Source organism: Patiria miniata, unplaced genomic scaffold (genome assembly GCF_015706575.1).
Source record: "Patiria miniata isolate m_02_andy unplaced genomic scaffold, ASM1570657v1 HiC_scaffold_9, whole genome shotgun sequence".
Classification (NCBI taxonomy): Eukaryota; Metazoa; Echinodermata; class Asteroidea; order Valvatida; family Asterinidae; genus Patiria; species Patiria miniata.
Window position 1 is genome coordinate 9254053 of NW_024037076.1, and position 12340 is coordinate 9266392.

Below are 12340 nucleotides of genomic sequence, written 5' to 3' on the forward strand. Positions count from 1 at the left end.
GTACACATTGTCACTGTTTTGGGCTAATAAAGAGTATGACTGGATTGCTAAGGAATTTCTGTCATGATTAGTCATTATTTGAGCGACAGGTACTCTGTATTCTTTTTTTTAGTTAGAAAACAAAGTATTTAGGGGGACTTTCTATTTTGGTTGAAAATTTATGAAGATAATTTATTTTGGGCGATTAAGCTTCTCCGTTTGCAGTGGGCTTGGTTTATGTTAAAATGACGTCACAATTACGACCCGGACAGGCAGAAATGTCGAGAAAAGTAAGAGGTCAAATAAAAGACCTCTACACATCCCCAGTCCATCCGTCCTACTGTATGCTTCATCTTATTGGGGTCGTTCAGCCTCGATCCATATGGTGGCAACGGTACGTGCCAAAGGACCGGATTTTCGTCTATAAACACCGCTTGGACTGTCTTTTGATGATCGGCGTTCCAAGAATGGCCCGTGTTTGCGGCATATACAGAAAACTCCCACCTGACTGTCAGGCTAGGCAAACTCACCACCCGACCACAGCCACGGCAACGTGCATTGTACGTACTCATGTGCTGTACATACACCCGCGATATGCGTCGAGTGCACATAACCACCGAACTGAACTATATTGTGCGCTGCACGCATGGCAGACATACAATGTTTGCGGCGGGGTGCTCCAGCACGCATCGACTTGCAACACGGCACATTGCAATATCAGAAAGCCATCGATGATCTGAATCAGCATCCCAGTGCCGAAACAAAAACTCCTTGATTGGCATGACCTCTCGTGCACATCTGCACTCCTGTCATTCACCGGCGCTGCACCTAATTCGTGAAGACGGCGCCAGCAGCATAGCAACGCAAGAAAAACCACACCTTCCCAGTCGACAGTGTGTGTCATCACTGCACTCCAAGAGCACCGCCTATCCTGCCAGCGACCTCGCCGGATAATTCTTCCAACTGGTACGTACGTGCATTCAGATGACCCGATTATAGCAGTACTACCCCAATCAATTACACAGCAAAAAAACTGAACGGGTGTCACAATTCACTTTGTACATGTTGTAAGTTATATCAGTTTGAACTATCGCTGTTTAATACGTCTGTATATAAAGTTGTCAGAGTTGTATAGACTTAAGGTTTTTTGAATTATTATAAAGCCATTCTCCTCTGCGTGCAACGCGACAGTGTAAATCTGATTTCGATGCCAAATTTTGCACGGACAACACTAATGACTTAGTTAAAGTTGAGTATGTAACAACACTGCACATACTTAATCATTGTAGTCAAAGCAACAGCAAGCTAGATCACCCTGTCTGTCATACTCTGCATACTAAAATGTGCTATAGCTGTAGCCGAAACCAAGCAACATGGCCTGATATCCTGAAATGAACTGGCACTGCTAGGCTAAAGACTTGGCGGAAGAATTAATCTTTTTGAAACACTTGATCCTGTGAACGCAGGACAACTATATTGGCCAGCCAGAAAATGTGACAATAAAGACCAAGATTGCTGTTGACACAGAGGGTTTGAGACGCCGTATTGCGTTCAACCTATTACAAGAAGACCTTGCAAAGCCAGATAAACTGTGTGCACTTTTTAAAGACCAGTTATGGATCAAATTTGAAAGTCCGTATCAATAGGCTTCAACTTATGCGTCACTGACAAAAACAAAATGAAAACGCTTGACAAATTTGCCAATAGGTTTAGGGATATTAGGCCATTCATTGCCACGTGTTGCTGGCAGAACTTAATAAACGAATAGTTGAGCTAGTTATTGCATCTACACCACTAGAGCCATTTCGTCAGAGCTGGCTTGAAAAGGCCCATGGTTGTAATTATGAAGCAATGCTCGAGAAGGGGCGCTACCATGAGGCCATGGCTGCCAGTTACCAGTGCCTGCAGACACTCTCAAGCGAAACCACCGAGCAGGCTTCTTACTGTGACACGTGCAAAGTCTGCGGTAGCAAGGACACAATATTGCCGAAAAACCGAAACTCGGCGACGAGGGCGCTCTTAAAGCCAATCACATAGCAAGGGACGCCGACGGCCGCAGAGTGCATCCAGAAAGGCTAGTAATCGTAGCCTCTCCCATAGCGGAAGTGGTTCCAAAGACAGATACCTCACATGTAGCAGTAAGAACAAGAGAACCTTGAGGATGACCAAGCTGTAGTTGATTTGCCGTCCGAAGCATTCAGCTCCACTACCTTATCAGTATCAGACATGTGCACAACAAGCAAGGACGAGGACCAGCCGAGGCCTTTACCAGACTAGATGACATATTGTGATCTGTCCCGATCGTCTCGGGCAACACCACCATCACGTGCATTGACAAAGGGGAGAGTGCCAATACCTTACCAGTTCGCATCACGCGCCTTATATGAGACAAGTACAGAAACCAACTCTCCCCATCCAAACCAATCCTAAGGCATACAATGTCTCCGAAATCACCTGCCACGGCTACATACACCTTTGTGTTTACACGGAAAAGCAGAATGACTGGAGTCGTGAGAAGTTATTTGTGGTAGACGAGCCAGATCCTGTTATTGCTTGGCTCCCTGAAAGCCGCACCCTATACTTGGTGGTGACGATTCATACTGGCACACATGTCCCACAGCCTCAGGTACCGCCAGGGCCCCCACAAGAACCGACGGATGATCCTAACACTCCGGTGAGGACAAACAAGACCTGCGGGAACGGTATCCAATACAGTTTGACATACCCTGGGTAACTTTCAGGCGCGCATTCGCCTACACCTCAAGCTAGATGCTCAACCCTAGATAGACCCGCCACGAAAGTGCAGCGTTCACATCAAACCCAAAATGCAAGCCGAGCTGAGCAAGAGGGAGAAAGACTTGGTCGTAAGAAGGATCTCCCAACACTTGGACTGGTGCAGCTCGATTAACAACAGCTGTTCAAAAAAGACGGCTCACTCGGGCTGTCTCGATCCTAAGCAACTTCTTAAAACGGTGTCCATATAAGATCCCCTCTCTAAGAGCTTAATTCAGAATTTGCACAAGCAAAGCAGGATATTCTTGTAAAGGATATTCTTGTAAAGGAATTCAAGGAGCTGACTAAATATAAAACACCATATGACCACTACTGCGCTCGTCGCCTACCTTGCGGCTTATCAGTGATGCAGGATTATAATGTATGGACCGCATCATAAAAAGCCAGGTGCCTGAATGTGTTGGAATCGCCAATGACGGTCGGATGGAGCGGGAGCATGACGGGCACCTCATTGCCCTGATGAAAAGCATCACTAAGAGAGGTCATCAGTTTCTAAACGGTGTGTATAATTAAATCTTTATAATGATCTACTCTGATCCGTCTTGTCGCTGGTAACTGGGTATGATGAAAGAGTCTTAACTGGGTAATATGAAAATAACATACCAAATGTTCCCTTATGACAATGCGGAATTTCATTGTTTGCTTGGTATAACTGTTGTCAAAATTGAAGTTGCATTATCTCATACGGTAACCATAAAGCCATTATGGTGGTTGGCCGAGTTTAATAGTTTCCGAATCTGTATCCTTGATTCCTTTTAAAAAATCTTGACATGTTGATCAAATACAGTATTAAAAGTGACCCCACAAGGAGGAGGCGCCATTTGAAGTAACATTATATAATAACCTAGATGGCAAATTGCTAATTACCCAAGCGGCAATACTTTATACAATAACAACCCCCCTGATCATGATTATGTGAACAAAATCAATGTCCACCACAGAAAAGCACGAAAACAACTGTGAAAACGGTTTAATGTTTAATTCAATGGCATTTATTAAAAGCAATAAACTAACAAAAAGCATAAGTCATTACATTAGATGCAACGTGATATAGTCAGAGGAGCCGATGGTTGTAGAGACAAAAGGATTTCTTGAACCCAATGTTAGCTTCTTTGAAAATTTTAAAGCAAGAACTATTGCCAAACCAACATGTAAATGGACAAAGTACAATACAACAACGCGCACAAAATGTTAAAGCTGCTTTGCCTCAATATCACTTGTACTTAATACATCAAACTAATTCTAAAATAAGACAGCCTGCTCTGAAAATGGTTCATGCTATTAATCTACTAGTACTAGGATGATTTATTTGGATTTTTTTTCTGGACCGGGAGAAGGGCACATGGTGTTCCCATTTTTGTTTTCATATTTGACAGCCGACTTTCTTTAAATTTTTGCAGGAATGTTGGTTGGCTGATAATCTACAAGGTGATTTCGTCTGGTTGCGCCTCAGTGACAAAAAGAGGACGTTTTACTGTCTTGTGCCCATTCTTGGTCTTAAACAGTACGTATATGGAATAATTTAAACAATCAAACGTTTTTTTATATCAAGGTTGCTTAAAATCATTCTTTTGGTCAATAGGCATCCGATTACACAACTTTTGGCATGCAAATATACCGCTAGAGGACGCTATACCCATATGGAGGCAACATCGTCATTTGTTGTAAATTTGATTTGGCTCTGATGAAATACCTGCATTGCTTAATATTTAACCATGCAAGAACTGTATAAAAGAAGTACCACCCAAAAAGAAGAGGGAAGAAGAAGAAACTTTTGCATAAACTGTGAAAATTAAAAGCGGTTTTTCGTGCCAATGGCGGCGATATTGGATTCCATGCATGCATTGCAGTTGGTCACGTGACCATGGTATTTAGTCTAAAGTGGATAGTTGGTTGGTTCGGGCACAGAAATGGTTTACTCACAAAATGCTTATTTCCATGTTTTTATACAAAACTGACCAAATGCTATATGAATATTAGTGTTTTTACTACGGTTGGCATGGCAACCATTGAGATCCTACAGACTCCATTTTGGCATGCACCATATTCATCACCGATGAAGGTAGGGAAAAGTCACCAAAATGTCATGCCAATCAATTTATTTGTTCTAGAGCTAGAGCAAAGTTTTTTTTTTTTTTTGGGGGGGGGGGGACACATGCACCCTATACCCAAATGGTCCGATAGAGTTAAACAAAGCAATACAGTTATATGTTTGATGGATTTTCATTTGATGGATTAACAGAAAAAGAATAAAGCAAAGGCTCTCCTAACTTTTAAGAATCAAACTAAATCCAACTATTTCGAAGTGAGCATTATCTATTATCATCCCTCAATGTGTTAATCAGAATGTTAATAGCTATTATTTAGTCAAAGACATTGAGCGCCCGTCTCTATCTTTCAATGGAATTTAAAATTAAATGCGGTAGTGTTGAAGGGCCTCAAGCAATTTAAAAAAAAAATCTAAATTGGCATTTCGCCGCGGAGACTCACCATCTCTTACTGTCTCACAGCGGCGAGTTTCTATCGCTTAAAAAGTAACTCTCCATGGCGACCTTCTTTCTTGCCGCGGCGAGATATTAAGTCGCCGCGGCGAAATAGTAAGTCGCCGCGGCTAGGCAGTAGGCAAAGGCGGCGAAATACTAATTATGATTTTGTTTTTAATTAGTTTGGGCCCTTCTACGCTCCCGCATAAAAACTAAGAGTGATTGATAAAAAAAATATTGGGATGTTATCCTGGAATTAGATTGAAACTACATTGTACTTGAAACTCATCTCTCCTGCGTTTGCTTCTTTCGGCTCCATATAATAACTGATTTCAAAGAGCTGAATTCAATCTGAAATAAAAGGTATAGGAAAAATTACCATTTAAGTATCATACAAAGGGATTGTAATAAATTGATTACATTGCAAAACACAGTCTTTGCTATACTGCCTGTTGTGGAATTCTCCATTGCAATGAAACATTTCCACGAAACCTAAAAATAGCAAAACCATCGAATTTCACCAAGTTATAATCAGTATCCTTTATTCAGGTAAAAATAAATACATATAATATTATTAAGAATCATCACCAATGCGACTAGATACGCAGTCTACTGCCTAAACCGTGTACAACGGAACTATTTTGAAAAAAGTGACCAGGTATATTATTGAAAGATTAGTCAGTCACTGCATTTGTATATAAAACTATTGGCGCATGCCACGACTTAGCGAGACAAGAAGTGGATAGTCTATGTTTAGCCGTCACATGAAAATGTTAATTAAAAAACGGAAGGAAACACCTTCTTATAATGATGGTTAATATTCCAAACAGAACCTTGTCATTGGGGTGATGTAAGCATCACCTTACAGGCGCGGATCCGGGGGGGGGGAGGTCTTACCCCCAATCTCTGTCTTATTTCTTTTTATAGAAATACCTTAAAAATAATGTGACGACCCCCGCCCCGTTCTGCCGCCCCCAAAAATGTCCTGTTGTAACTGTAACAATATCCGCCTGTGTACAAAGCCAGTTTTGTAATGGGGTATTTCTAAACTTTTCTGTATAATAGTGTTACCGATCGTCGGATGTGAACAGCGCCCACATTGAAAGTATGGTACAAGGCTCCCCCTTCCCCTCCCACTCCATCTATTGATTTTACGGATGCCAATTCGTGTCCGGAGAAATAAAACCTGTCTAGATTTCAGCATTGATTTACTGATGACCATCCCCTTGTAAAAATTCCTGGATCCGCCCCTGCTAACATACCTGCAGTCGATTTCACAAAACATGGTGTAACTTACGCGATGCGAACAATTTTGTTTCGCTTTCGTGAAACATGGCGTCACTGCGAAACGCTTGAAATAAAGTAAACATCTTGGACAAGCATAATAACAACATTTACGACGGCCGTGTGTACAAATTTTGTTTGGCAACGAAACAGTCAATGAACCACAGGTAAATTGAAATAAATTAAGCTGTGAGAGCCTTAAGTTGATACCTTGATAAGTTGAGCAGTCCCATATGGGAGGACCCATATGGGCCCCAGATAATTTTGCACCCAAGATTTATGTATTCTACCCACATGGGCTTGCCCAGTTTTAACCCATATGACACCAATATGGGCCAGCCAATATTCCACCTATGTGGGCTTTGCCCAGTTTTTACCCATACGACACCCATATGGGCCAGCCTGTATGCTGCCAACATGGGCTCGCCAAGTTTTTACCCATATGACACCCATATAGGCCAACCGTAATCTGCCTATAAAGGTTTGCCCAGTTTTTACCCATATGACAGGCATATGGACCAGCCCGTATTCTGCCCACAATGTTTTTTTCCCAACAGACGATTTTTTTTGTGAAAGGCGGATTATAAAGGCCAACCAACCATCGGCATTTATTTCATGGCATGAATTGGTAGTTCTTTAAGAATACCTTAAGTGGGATTTCCAGACTAATGATTCTGTGAATCTGGGGCATTGTCCCCACGTCCAGTAGCGTCTGCATCAGAAAAAAAGAACAAGTATACAGACAGAATTGAATTCAACACTAGTAAATTGCTAGATTCGCCTAAATACTGTACACTTCAATTTGGCATTTCATTAGATAGCTGACTGATTGAGTGATCGCATAATTATGACCCGATCACCATTTTGAAAAAGGTAAGAATTAATCTTCGCTCCTCCTTTCTGCACCCTCCCCTCCTTTCTTTCTATTCTTTTTGGCCAAACATCCTCGGGGGCATGTATTGGTATAAACGTTAAACTTTCAACAAATATCGACTTTGATCCCAATGTGTGCATATGGCTCCTACGTCATGATGACGTCACCAGGTATCAGATGACAACAGATTAGAGTTCACCAAATGACAGTTTGTATTCATCTCTAACTTATGATGAATAATTTTGTCGTGTATATGAAGTCGCTTGACCTTTACCTACGGTGGTACCGGAAGTGCAATGAAGATTGAATATCACTTGTAAACGGATTGATTTGTTTATATTGATGTAATAATGATGAAGCCATAACTCGAAAGGGTGCCCTCTAATGGCACGTGAAAGACAGTTGAGACTTCAGAATTGAAAACTAATTCGTCAAAATTTACCAAATTTGGCCGTAGATATTCTCGTTGTACAACAGCAAATGCCTTTGCGATGATTCAAATCATAACGTTATCAGACCGGAATTTATTGTAGGAAGAATTTTAATTTGATCAAGTTTCTTTTTTTTAATTATTCAAATCCAATATTTGATCCGTGTCTTATGAAGACGCTCGTTGCACAAATAGTGATACTAGCTACAATGTGCATCGAACCGGAAGTTAGGTGTTATCGATAGATATATTCGTTATAATCTTTCTTTTTTTTCTGAAGTTCTGATCACTTCATGATGAAGATGTACGGTGTCTGAACTACATCAATATTTCTATTAATTGTGTAATATTTGTAACTTATGACGTAATCAAACGGGAACTGACAGGTACGTGAAATTATAATGTTATTAAGACCCAAAGGGATGCACTGTTATTCAATTGAAATAACATGATTCCAATTGAAAAGGCTGAATGTAATGAGTCTTATTTTTCTGTTCTGGCATAATGCAAATCCCATCTTCATGTCCACTGAAAATGCCCGCCCGATCACCCTGCATTTGTAACTTAACAAACGCAAATCTCTGGTTATGAATTAAAGTTCTTTTTGTCCTGTGGATTGAATTCCAGCGTTAAGAACGGAAATGATATGTCCGCGATAGATATTAACCATAACAACTAATTATTAATTCAGAGAAATGATCCCAAACTCCTTTTTTGTTATCCGATTGACTATTTCTATATACTGGATGTATAACATTTCACAGTACAATAAAGCTCTGTCACCAACATTGCTTAACGATGAAATCGGCCCTATAATATGGTATATTAACAAAAGTAACGCAATTAAGATTCGCATTTACCTGCCCTCTGTGGCGGCGCAGCGTTCTTGACAGTGAAGGTGACTTGACTACCAACACTGATAGGGTTGAAAGAACCGCCAACATTGCCGATGTTTCCGACGTGTGCACCCTGTTGTTGGGAATCTAAAACGACACAATCAAATAATCAGCACAGTATAATTATCGCATCACTATAGCACAGGGCACGGTTTGTTCATTGATGTTGAATGAAAAATGGTCTGCGTGTTTTTTGGTGTTTTTTTTCACTTTTGGAAGACTTGTTTTGTAATGAGAAAAACAGTTTGTATTTTTCACTTTATGGCTGGGAAATTTCAAAAGTCTTTAAGAGGTCGTTATTAGATTTTTTCGCTAACTGAAAGCAGAGCCAAAAAATCGGGCCCGGGCCTAACGAGAATCCATTTGCCGAGGTAACATCCCTTTGATTTCTTATAACAAAGGCAAGGCTTAACTTAAACAAAATCTAATTATTTTGTGTCTTTGCTATGAAAGTCATCAAACTATTATGCAAGAATTATATTTTATCTCCCAGCAAAACTAAGGGCGATTGATAATGTTGTGAGACGTCTTTTACGGGGCACCGTACAATTGGCACAGCCCAGAAAAATATATACAAACGCGCACTCAGTGCTGTGAACGCGCGAATATCAGCCCTTTTCTGCTTGCACACCAAAGCGTGAGTATCGTGTGCACAGCTTTGTGCTTAAAAGCCAACATTTTAGTTTAAAATGAGCAAAACTTGTAGTTTCTTTACATTCTATTGACATAATGCAGGTTGTTCTGTGCTACCGCTGGGCTACTAGGTTTTAGTTTATTTCATGTTGACGAAAGGAGTGATTTTGGGGTGAATTAGTCTTCGCAATCTCAAAGTTTCAATCACCGTGTGTCACATGTTGATTTATTACAGTACGACTGTTTTATGTCAGGTGCAATTTGGAGGCCTAGTTCACAATACAGCCGTACACTGACCAGGCGTTCGGGGAACCGGGAAATCTTAGGAACGTCACTTTGAACCGGGAACATGATTAAGATATTAGAGCCAAGAATATTAGGAACCTGATAAAAATATTAAAACCACGAATATTAGGAATATAATATATCCTTGGCAACGTTATTACAATTTATACAGCTGGGAGTTGAATAGGTTATATGATTTTTGTAACACTTGTTTTGTGAGTTAGATTTGTAATTTGTAACAAGTTCATGCGACCAAGCATGCATAATACGACTCATAGTGTTTTGATTTGTGTCTGTTTGTCCTTGGCGTCCTTAAATCCAATCATTTGAGCAGACCTCCCTAATGGCGTACCGCTACAATAATATATATTGGGATGTTATCCCGGATGCCATTAATATTGCTTGAAATTCATTTCTTATGAATGCTCTTCTTTTGGCTTCATAAATATTGAGATGATTTCAGTCTGTCGCCCCCCCCCCCCCCAATCGCCCCCCCCCCCCCCCCCACTGAGATTTTGAGTTTCTAAAAAAATTATCATTGATCTACATGACGCCATGGGTGTCAGTCCTGGGGGGGGGGGGGGGGGGGGGACAGGGGGACTGGTCCCCCCCCCACTTTTTGAAGGGTGGGGGACACAATATCAAATGTCCCCCCCCCCAAAAAAAAAAATGAACTCGTGTCTCATTTACATGGCCCTATTATGTACTACAATGTATCTTTTGCTTAGAAAATATTGGTTAAAGTGGTCAGAAATTGCTTCAGATCACACCACAGAACATCTAGAATCCCATTTTTGTTCGGGGCCCTTAAGCAGGCCCCGACCCCCACGCCGTAAGGGCTTCGCGCTCGCATCAGTTCTGATCAAAGTATGCCCCCCCCCCACTTTTGAGAAGCGATTGACGCCCCTACATGACGCTCCCCCCCATGAAATGTTCCAGCCCCCCCCCCCCCCCCACTGAAAAATTTCTGGCTACGCCATTGCAAATCCGGTAAATTCATTTTGCTCAGCCAAAAAAATGGACTAAAACATTGGTCAAAGCAAACGTGTTTATATGTACAACCAAATTTAAATTAAAACAAAAATGGAAAACATGGAAAAAGGAGATCTCATTTTAAAAAAGGACTTCAAAGTAAAGGGCCTTCGTTTTTGAACAAACAACTGTTGGGATTTAATTAATAGCTGTAATAATTTGTTACTTAAAAAATACCTGCAGTGGGATTTCCAGACTGAGGATTTTGTGAGGCTGTATCTGCATCAGAAAAAGGACAAGTGAAAACACTTAAATGAGTACCATACCCTACTGTCAATCTTATATACCGGCCTCTATTGACGGGTCGATAACTGGGCCAAGGACACAGCCATCTTGGAAATACTATAGGTGCAACCGAGTATAAATTCACATAGAGACCAGTGTTAAATCTCCATGCTTCCAAAATCTTTGAAAAACACTCAAAACTCTCACAGGTGTTTAGACCGCACAATAAATATGATTTCCAACATCGATACACATCCGGTAAATGCATTTTGCTCAGCAAATAAAAATGGACTAAAACATTGGTCGAAGCAAACGTAATTATAATATGTTCAACAAAATTTAAATTAAAACAAAACTTGAAAAAGATAAAAAGGAGATCGCATTTTAGTATAGGAAGGATTTTAAATTGCAGGGCCTAAGTTTTTGGACAAATATCTGTTGGGATTTAGTTAATTGCTGTGACAATTTGAAACTTAAAGAATACCTGCAGTGGGATTCCCAGACTGAGGTGAAACTGTACCTGCAATAGAAAACAAAGTCAAGTGTAAACACTGTAATGAGTACCTTAAGGGGTATATTGGAGAGTTCTGAGAGCCATAAGATTAGGAATTTGAAGAGATATGGTAATGAACCTCTGGCCCGGATTTGGGGCTCCCAATTCTGAGTATCTTGGATGCAATTGGGCTCGAAAGTGGCGCTTTTTTGCCATGTTGTGGAGGGATTGTTTTTCTAGATGGCTACTTTTCCGCTTTGGGGAAAATAAGGGTCGTCTTCTTTAGGTGAGAATATCTCGAAAAGTCAATGGTCAACCCTCCAAAATATGAAAAGCAAATGAAAGATGACATGTTGATCATCATTTTTCTGTGCAACTTGAATGCCTGCGAGAGTTCTGAGTATTTTTAAAAGAATTTTGAAGTATGGGCATTAATCACTAGTGTCTATGGGATTTTATATGCAGGGTTGTACCCATAAGGTTGCAGACCAGTAAATAAACGGCCGTAGACCCCAATGATTAATGTCCCTACTTCAAAAATTCAGTAATAATACGCACAACTCTCCAATGTATTCCAGACACACATCAAATGAAAGCTAATTTCATCATCCTTTATTATCCCTTCGTTTTTGTTGGGGGGGGGAACTGATGACTTTTAGGAAAAATTTCCATCCGAAGATGTCCACCCCTTAAAATGGTCCTGAAGCCCATCGCCATTTTGAAAAACGACGCCTACACTCCATTGCAAAATAGAGCGCTTTTAGGGCTCCATTTACATCCAAATTGCACAGAACTACAAGTTCACAGTCCTGTGCACAGCTTTCATCCATATTTTTTACAAACTCTCAAGTTCACGTCCCACAATATGCTCAAATAGCGAAGATTTGAGGGCATGCAAATCGTGAGTTGGCCGGCGTAGGCGATTTCGGACCG

General features: G+C 40.8%; 1 long non-coding RNA gene across 1 annotated transcript; it reads right to left on the reverse strand.

Annotated features, from left to right (window-relative positions):
- Positions 1-4924: 4924 nt before the first annotated feature.
- Positions 4925-11435, reverse strand: LOC119720753. The gene is made up of 5 exons (XR_005270114.1): positions 11399-11435; positions 10867-10908; positions 8704-8826; positions 7186-7251; positions 4925-5606 (listed from the first exon to the last, which is right to left on the reverse strand). It is a non-coding gene; the product is annotated as an uncharacterized LOC119720753 (long non-coding RNA).
- Between the last annotated feature and the right edge of the window lie 905 nt (positions 11436-12340).